This window comes from Spermophilus citellus (genome assembly GCF_964194105.1).
Source record: "Spermophilus citellus genome assembly, chromosome: 17".
NCBI classification, from domain to species: domain Eukaryota; kingdom Metazoa; phylum Chordata; class Mammalia; order Rodentia; family Sciuridae; genus Spermophilus; species Spermophilus citellus.
Genome location: NC_138199.1, coordinates 57,498,304 through 57,508,159, shown reverse-complemented (window position 1 = coordinate 57,508,159; position 9,856 = coordinate 57,498,304). Strand labels below are relative to the sequence as shown.

The 9,856-nt window shown below is 43.6% G+C and overlaps 1 protein-coding gene across 3 annotated transcripts in view; it reads left to right on the top strand.

Moving 5' to 3' along the window:
- Positions 1-1,419: 1,419 nt before the first annotated feature.
- GJC1 (gap junction protein gamma 1) overlaps positions 1,420-9,856 on the top strand; it is a 29,818-nt gene continuing 21,381 nt past the window's right edge. Inside the window, exon 1 of one of the 3 annotated variants that reach the window (XM_081271401.1) lies at positions 1,420-1,591. The gene's annotated coding sequence lies outside the window, so the exon portion shown is untranslated. Of the gene's footprint in view, positions 1,592-2,096; positions 2,159-2,214; positions 2,625-9,856 lie in introns of those variants that run through there. The other 2 variants (XM_081271399.1, XM_081271400.1) reach the window with 2 other exon arrangements.

The window sequence follows — 9,856 nt, the reverse complement described above, 5'->3', positions numbered from 1 at the left end:
GCTACAATCCCAGCCCAGAAACTTTTGTGAGATCCATTTCTCTAGTGTGTAATTACAGACTCTCATTGCTGCACAATATACTATTATGTGATTATAACATATTTATCTACCCAGTCTGTGGTTCATGGGCATTTTCAGTAGTTCCCAGTTTTTTGGCTATTGCAAATAGTGCTATGAATACTCTAGGACAAGTATTTTGGTACACGTTTCTGTGGACTTTCCATGGAATTGCAGTCATAGTGTATTCCTAAGTTTGGCTTTAGTAGATATTGTCAGCTCTCCAGAGTGATTTGAACCAATACACTAGCAGACTTAGAGTTTTAATATTTTAAAATCAAGATGTCCAATGATGGGTTTTGTGTTAGTTTATTTTTGAGTACCAGTGCTTGACCACTGAGCCACATCCCCAGTCCTATTTTGTATTTTAGAGACAGAGTCTCACTGAATTGCTTATTAGCACCTCGCTTTTGCTGAGACTGGCTTTGAACTTGTGCTCCTCCTGCCTCAGCCTCCCACTCCTCTGGGATTACAGATTTGTGTCACTGAGATCAGCATGTTTTGTGTTGTTTTAATCAACCTTTTTGTTGTTATTGTTGTTGCAGTGTTGGAGATGGAACCCAGGGCCTCACCAATGCTAGGCAAAAGCTCTATCACTGAGCAACATCCCAGCCTTATTGCCTTTATTAATATTTTCATCTCACTTGTCATTTCAAATACCTCTGTAGAGAGGTAATGTGGTGAGGGAGGCAGACTGGGGCATGACAAGTATAGAGAGAAGTTCAATTCTGGGAGGGCAGGCAAGTAATGCCTTAGAAGTAGGTACCTCTTGAAAAAGGCTAAAAGTGAGAATTTTTTTTTTTGACTCTTTAGAGAGAAGTCAGCAATTTGGATTTTAAAGTTTTGCAATTAATAGTTTTGGAAAACATCATACTGGCCGAATAAAACTTGTCAGCAAGCCAGCTGCCCAGCCCTCAAGTTATGACCCCTGAACTAGCCCTTAGGGATTAGTTTCCGGTGCAGGAGTTGGACCTGCAGCAAGTCACCTAGCTATTTAGAGTTTAATTTCTTCTCTAGTCACAAGGGCAAAATTAAAACCTATCCATTTGTACTGTAATGCTTAAATAAACTAATTCCGGAGCATAGGAATTGTGAGACACTGCGCTGTATAAAGTCGTCCTCCATCTCTTTACCAATCCTTCCTTTGTCACGTAGTCTCACTCTGCTTAAAGCATTCCGGGGAATTCTCCGTTTCTCGATAGGCAGTTTTAAACTGGAGAATTCCTACGCATGCAAATTTTAAAACGTACTTCGAATGGGATCCCTGCTGGGATGTAAGGAGTTAAGAGGAAATGGCTTATTAGGGTCTTGCTAATCCAAGAAATCTAGGACCTCAAAGTCTCTAGATTGCCTCCAAAATCCACGATTCCAAGAAGCTAGGATGGTTGACTGACCGAGGGCCTGTAAGACCCTCCAGTAACTGTATTGCAGAACTTAGAACGGCCATCAGCATCCCACGGATGCTGGACCAAGGCCCTGGCAAGGCGCACACAAGACAACTCCGGAGCTCCGTGAACCAACCCGGGATACCCAGGTGAGGCGTGTCCTTACGGCGCCGTTAGTGGCCCTCTCACACTGGAGGCACTGCCGGCTGGGGACCCCCGTCCGCAAATCAAGCTAGAAGACTGAACTGTGGGGAAACGAAGTGTGCTCCCACGCCGGGTCCAGACTCCACACGGGCGGGTCCTACCCGCGCAGTGCCCCGGGTGGGTCCGGGACCGCCCAGGAGCGTGCGCGGACTCAGCAGCGGAAAGTTGGCGCTCGCGCCGCACCCTGTGCGCTCTGGGGCGCCCCCTCCTACTCCAGCGCCACGAGCAGCTCGACCCCCGCTCCCAGGCCGCTGCGGGACGCCCCCGCCCCCACCGCGGCGTGTAGTGCGCAGGCGCTTCCCCGCGGGTCCCGGCGGCGGGAGCGGGAGGCGGCGGCGGCGGGAGCGGCTTCAGCCTCGGTTGGAGACTGAGGCGAAGGCGGCGGCGACAGCGGAGGAGGAGAGGCGAGGGTGGCGGCGAAGGCGATGGCGACGCGGGGCACATGAGGCGGCGGCCGGCGGGACGGGCCGAGGCCCGGCGGAGGAGGCGGCTCCGGGGGAACCCGCCGCCGGGTGAGGGGCGGCCGCTGGGCCGGCTGAGGGGAAGCGGGCCGGGGCGGGGTCCGGGGGAGGCGGGAGAACTCGTGGGGAGCTCGGAGAGGGCCCGAGAAGATCGGGGGCCCGGGGAAGAGCGCGGCCGGCGCCGGGGGGGTGGGGGCGGGAGAGGGGCGTCGCCGAGGGGTTCCTGCCGAGCCCGGAGGGGCGTCGCCGCCCGCGTCCTGCCGCTGCCCCGGGCGCGCCCTCCCTCTTTGTCCACAGGCGCGAGGTTCCCAAATTGGGAGGGAAACGGCCCGGGGACCGGCCCGGAGCCGGGGCGGCGTCGGAGCGCACTTGCGCGGCGCCCGGGCGTGCTCGCAACTCCTCCGAGCGCTTAGGGGCGCAGGGCGGCGCCGGGGCGGTCCGCCGCCGCCCGGCGCTTCGCGGGCTGCTCTTTGTCTGCCCGACCGCGGCCCCTGCCTTCGCGGCGTGCGGCTTGCGGGTTCGTTTGGCTCCTTGTCTAACATCTCCCCGCACGTCTCCCGCCTCCCTCGGAGGGTTTAGAGGAGGTTTAGCTCTAGGGCTGGAAGCGGGAGAGAGGCGGGCGGGAGGACTGGGCTAGTCGCCTCTTGATGGATGCGTTTTCTTTACTTAAAAGGACTTTCCCCCACTTCGTGAAACTTTGGAGCATTGCTTTTCGTTTTTTTTTTTGTTTTTTTTTTTTTTTTTCTTGAGTCTCCAGATTCAGAATTGAGAGAAGGCGCTAACGCTGTGATTGTGGGCTGGTGGTTGCGCTTGGAGCTTTGAAAGATTTACATGGACTGTGTGGTTTAGAATTTGATTTCTCCCGCTCTTTTTTGGGGGGAGGGTGGCGTTTGATTGGGATTGTTTTACCTTTGCGAAATAGGAAGGTGTTTTTGTTCGTTGAGAACTGGCAGTGGTACTGATTTCTTTGTGCTTATGCTTCATTTTGTTAGCATCAAGACTAGGTGAAATTGAGCTAACAGGTTAGAATAAGTTCTGGCAAAGTGTTGTCTTGTATGCCTATTAAGTCTGAAAGTATTGTTTATGTTGTGTAACACGTGCATGTGAGTATATATGAAAGTGCTGTAAAACCCAAAAACTATGTTAATAAAGGAGTTTTAATTCTCTGATAAACAGAAAACATCTCAAGTACATTAATAGCTGTAGAATAAAAGGATTAATAATGTAAATTTGGAGTCAAATCCTTTTTTCCCCTAAAGAGATTTTGGATGTTATTCAGAATAGAATGCAGAAACAAAAAAAAAAAAAAAACTAATTTCAGAGCTCCTGGCTAAAAATATTTTGAACTGTGATTAAGTTTGCCAATTTGTTTTGGGGAGAGGGAATTTATATGACATTTGCTTTGAATTTCTTAAGCGTTGTATAGTGGCAGAATGAAAGAAACAACGAACTAACTCTTCTGTGCAAAAGGTAAAAAGCTCTGGTAAACAAATCTGTGTCTTGGTTTACTTTGTGCTCTCAGTGCTGTATGCAAAGTACTTTACAAAGAGAATTACTTAGAAATTATGTGGAAGTTTTGTAAATATGTGACCTGATTTGTAGTGGCTTGATATTATTTACTACTTGTCTTAGACTGTTGTGCATTTTTCCAAAGCATTTTAAAAAATTAGCACTTTAACTTAAGCATGTTGTATAATTTGAGAATTGGTTTTCTACTTGTTTAGCTAACCCTCCATGATTATATATTTTTTTCAATTCATGGAGTTTGAATTGATTTTAGCCTTTAATCCAAAGGATTTAATAAATTAACTTATCTCAAGCACAACAACTGCTCTTATGTTTTGTTAATTAATTTTATATTTGTATAATTTGGCCAAAGGGAAGGAATGCAAGGTTCTGTCTTTGATTATCTACAGCCCCTTGCCTCTCAGCTCCAGGCTTACCCATCAAATCAGTAGTTGGGATCTTAGAATATAAGATATGTAATGAAAATCCAGAGCATCATTCTCTCAATAAATACATAGTGTTTGTTTCTTGCTTAATTCAGTGCAGAGTGATGTGTTCTAAAAAACTGTTGCTTTATTTGAAGTTCTTATTTCCCTTTTCTTTTTGTGATACTGTGATTTGAACCCAGGAAGATGCTAGCACTGAGCTACATCCCCAGCCTTTTTTAATTTTGTGACAGGGTCTTGCTAAGTTACTGTGGCTAGACTTAAATTCATGATCCTCCTGCCTCAGCTAGGCATGTGCTGTTGTGCCCAGTCCAATGCATCCTATTGGGGGGAGGGTAGTTCTCAGTTTTATTGACTTTTTCTGCTTATGAAAATATTGCATGCTCTTCATTCAGAAAACTTACAAGCTGGGTATGGTGGTGCTGACTTCCAGCTCAGTGGAAGAGAACCCATGTGTTAAATCTTCAGTATTGAACCCCACCCCCAAGAAAAAATTAAATGAGAAAAACGATTTAGAAATAGTTGTTATAGTTAGAAAAGGGTGACCTGAACTAGGATGGGGATAAGAGTCTGACCTTGGTAAATTGTAGGAATGAAACATTGAAGTTCTAGGATTAGAGCCAAGAGAGAGTTCAGTTTGTAAAACTCAATTTAAATTACTTCTGACTATCTCAGTGGAAACCCTGCACAGGTAGCCAGTATTTAAAAAAAAAAATTCCAGGATCCTGGTGTCTCAGCCTCCCAGGTTTCTGGGATTATAGGCATGTGATACTCAGCCTAGCTCCTTATTCAGTCACATTCAAACTCACGTCCTTTCTCTCCCTCCCTCCCTCCCTCTCTCTCTTCCTCCCTCTCTCTCTTCCTCCCTCCCTCTCTTTTGTACTCGGGTTGAACCCAGCAGGTCTTTACCACTGAGCTACACTCTCCAACCCTTTTATTTTTTATTTTGAGACGGAGTCTTGCTAGATTGCTGAGGATAGCCTCAAATTTATGATCCTCCTGCCTCAGCCTTCAGAGTCACTGGGATTATAGGTGTGTGGCACCACTCCCAATCCTTATTCACTTTTATTATTATTGTTTAAAGTACTATGAGATATTTGAGATAGGAAAAGTTGTAACGAACACCTGTGAAGAAAACCTGTGAATAGACGAATAAATGAACAGACACAGACATGGTAGAAGCGGGCAGACAAGTTGGAGCAGAGCAAAGAAGAGTAGAAGTGAACTCTAAGTTCCGCTCCTGCTGAGTTTTTTGTATTTAACTCAAAAAAAGTTAAATACCACCGTTACCATGACTACATTCTAATTGGTATTTTTTTTTAACCCTGAGTGCTGGCTGAGGACATTGCTAAGGAGACCAGATAGTGCACCTGCATAGTTATCCTAGTAGCTTCAAGGAGGGGAAACTGCTGGGCATTCCAAGCCTGGGAAACAGGATAAACTTGTGAAGAACATTGCTATGGCAGCTGGGCATCCTGTGATTTTTGCACATGAGTTTCCTAGTAGCCAGGTATATCTTAGTAGCTGGGCATTCTGTGTCTTTGCACAGAAACTTCCTAGTTACCAAGTATGTCATGATCACCAAGTTTGTCAAAGACCCCAATCCCAAACACAGAACTCCTCCAAAAAGTAACGAATTATACTATGATGAATATTTGTGCGTCTACCTTATTAAAGAAAGATGTTATCATTATAGTTGAACTCCTGTTTTTCTTTTTTTTTAATTGGTTGTTCACAACATTACAAAGCTCTTGACATATCATATTTCATACATTAGATTGAAGTGGGTTATGAACCCCCAATTTTACCCCAAATGCAGATTGCAGAATCACATCGGTTACACATCCACAATTTTACATAATGCCCTATTAGTAATTGTTGTATTCTGCTATCTTTCCTATCCCCTACTATCCCCCCTCCCCTCCCCTCCCATCTTCTCTCTCTACCCCATCTACTGTAATTCATTTCTCTCCTTGTTTATTTTCCCATTCCCCTCACAACCTTTTATATGTAATTTTGTATAGCAATGAGGGTCTCCCTTCATTTCCATGCAATTTCCCTTTTCTCTCCCTTTCCCTCCCATCTCATGTCTCTGTTTAATGTTAATCTTTTCTTGAAGTCCTGTTTTTCTACCTGATTGGGTCTTCTCTCCCATACCCCATTATAGGTCTCCTTATTGAGCTAATCATCAACTTGATTTATTATTCCTTTGCATTTCTTTATATTTTTGTTATATATTTTGCATTTCTTTATATTTGTGTGTGTATATATGTGTGTATAAGCAATATACCATCACCTACTTTTTTATTTTTATTTTTTTTATAGTACTTGGGATCAAACCCAGGATTCTTAACCACTGAGCTATTACCTTTTTATTTTGTATTTTTTTTTGTACTGGGATTGAATCCAGGGATGCCCTTCCACTGAGCTACATCCCTCACCCCTGCTCTTTTGAGACAGGCTAAGTTGAATTTGCAATCCTGCTTCATTCAGCCTCCCTGGTCACTGAGATTATAGGTGTATGCCACTGTTCCCAGCTAGAATTGTCCTTTTAAAGTAAATCTAATCAAGCACTTTATCAGAAAACTTACATTGCTTTTCCTTTAAAGCACTGAATCTTTATTTAATGAGGTATGATTTGACCTTGCCTATTTTTTCCAGCATCATTTATTTTTACATTTTTTCTTACTCTGTGTGATCTAGCTGTACTGATTTTTATTTTTTTCAATTCCTGTTCCTTGAAAGTTCAAAACTCACCCAAGGGCCCTTGCACATACTATAGCTAATTCCTCTTCTCCTTATTCTTCAGAACCTCCTAAATATCACTTCTGCAGAGAAACCTTTCTCCTCTTCCTAGAGTAGTTTAGAGACCCCTAAAAGATAACTTTTTCTTTTTTTTTTTTCCTTGGGGGGGGGAGAGAGAGAGAGAGGGAGAATTTTTAATATTTATTTTTTAGTTCTCGGCGGACACAACATCTTTGTTTGTATGTGGTGCTGAGGATCGAACCCGGGCCGCACGCATGCCAGGCGAGCGCGCTACCGCTTGAGCCACATCCCCAGCCCGATAACTTTTTCTTAAATATTTATTTTTTAGTTGTAGTTGGACACAATACCTTTATTTATTTATTTATTTTTTATGTTGTACTGAGGATCAAACCCAGGGTTTTGCATGTGCTAGGTGAGCTGTCTACCACTGAGCCACAACCCCAGCCCTAAAAGATAACTTTTTGTCAGTGCTGGGGATTGAACCCAGGGCCTTGTGCATACAAGGCAAGAACTCTACCAACTGAGCTATACCCCAGCCTTAAAAGATAACTCTTATAGTAACTTTTACTTATTTTTTGTAGGCTTTATCACCACTTAAATTTAATAGCTGGGCACCGTTGTGCATGCCTGTTATCCCAGTTACTTAGGAGGCTGAGGTAGGAGGATGGCAAGTTTGAGGCCAGCCTGGGCAATTTAGTGAGATCCTGTTTCAAAATAAAAAAGTCTGGGGATAGAGCCCAGTGGTAGAACTCAATCCCAGTACATCCCTTGCCAAAAGACTTTAATTATTCCTATAATGTCCATTTCACCATTTCAATTGCCAGTATGTTCTGTGAAGTCAAGAGTAATGTCTGTCTAATAGCCAAGTGTCCCTAAGCACCCAGTTTATGTATTCAACAGTTATTTTGGTAGTGTACGCTTATAATCCCAGCAACTCAGGAGGCTGAGGCAGGAGGATCACAGGTTTTAAAGCCAGCCTCAGCAACTTAGCAAGGCCCTAAGCAACTCAGTGAGACCCTGTCTCTAATAAAACCTAAAAAAGGGCTGGGGATGTGGCTCAGTGGTTAAGTGCCCCTGAAATCAGTCTCTGGTACCAAAAACTAAAAAAGTGCTGGGAATGAGGCTCAGTGATTAAGCTCCCTGGGTTCAATCCCTGATACCAAACAGTGGGGCTGGGGTTGTGTCAGTAGTAGAGCGCTCGCCTAGAAAGTGAAAGGCCCTGGGTTCAATACTCAGCACCACATAAAAAGTAAATGAACAAAATAAAGATATTGTGCCCAACTGCAACTAAAAAATAAATATAAAAAATTATTTGAGGGCTGGGGATGTGGCTCAAGCGGTAGCGCGCTCGTCTGGCATGCGTGCGGCCCGGGTTCGATCCTCAGCACCACACACAGACAAAGATGTTGTGTCCGCCGAGAATTGAAAAATAAATATTAAAAATTCTCTCTCTCTCTCTCTCTCTCCTCTCTCACTCACTCTTTAAAAAAAAAAATTTAAAAAAAATTATTTGAGTGCCTGCTAATATTTTATTTGTAATTATTAGGTATACTGAAGTACTTTTTTTTTCTGAAGTACTTCTTTTTTTTAATATATATTTTTTTTAGTTGTAGATGGACATAATACCTTTATTTTGTTTATGTGGTACTGGGGATCAAACCCAGTGCCTCACTGCATGCTAGCCAAGCACTCTACCACTGAACCACAACCTCAGCCCCCTGAAATACTTTTTTTTTTTTAAAGAGAGAGTGAGAGAGGAGAGAGAGAGAGAGAATTTGTAATATTTATTTTCAGTTCTCGGCGGACACAACATCTTTGTTGGTATGTGGTGCTAAGGATCGAATCCGGGCCGCACGCATGCCAGGCGAGCGTGCTACCGCTTGAGCCACATCCCCAGCCCCTCCCTGAAATACTTTTGATAAAGTTTTTTTTGTTGTTGTTTTATTTTGTTTTTGTGGTGTTGGGGATTGAACCCAAGGCTTCATGTATGCTAGGCAAGTTCTCTACCATTGAGCTACACCCTAGCCCCTTATATGTTTTTCTGTTACTAGTCTTACATACAAATACAGAGCTGGCTTATTAGTAAATACTTACTTATATAAACTTATTAATAGCCATGACTTGATCGGTTACCATTAATTAATTATTTTGGGATACTGGGGATTTAACCCAGGGGCCTGTGCTACCACACTACTTGATGTGATGTTTTTAAAAGACCTGATGGAGGGGCTGGGATTGTAGCTCAGCGATAGAGCGCTCAGCGGGGTCCTGGGTTCAGTCCTCAGCACCACATAAAAATAAATAAATGGAATAAAGGTATTATGTCCAACTAAAAAAATTAATATTAAAAAAAAGAAAACCTGGTTGAGTAGGACATGTTGAAGCATTCCTGTAATCCCAGTGGCTCTGGAGGCTGAGGCAGGAGGATGACAAGATCTAGGCCAGCCTCAACAACTAAGTGAGGCCCTGAGCAATTTAGTGAGACTATCTCAAAATAAAACATTTTTTTTAAAAGGGCTGGGGATGTGGCTCAGTTTTTAAGTGCCCCTGAGTTCAGTCTCTAATGCCAAAAATAAAAAATAAATAAAAAATTGAAAGATCTGATTGACTATCCTATCTAGATTTGTATTAAAAATGCGTTAGTGAGATCTGAAAGGGTCTTTGTTATTGGTGCGTCTAACTTGAATAGTTTGCTTTGACCTCCCATTCCAGTTCAGTTGTAGGTGTTCATGTTTTTTAGAGTGAAAACTTAGTATTCATATAGGCTGAGCAGTTCAAGCAGATGTGTACTCTTCACATTCACAGAAGGGAAAGCTTCCCATCTCGCCTGCTTCCTTCTGCTGGGGATCAAACCCAGGTTCTTGTGTATGCTAGGCAAGTACTACACCATTTAGCTATACCACGTGGCCTGCTTGCTTTTGTGTTGAGAAAAATTATTTAGGATTGGGGGGGGGTCTCAATTTTTAAAAAATGGAATTGCATACGTGGCCTTGGATTCCATTTTAGCTATCTTCAAAGCTAAAGTAACAGC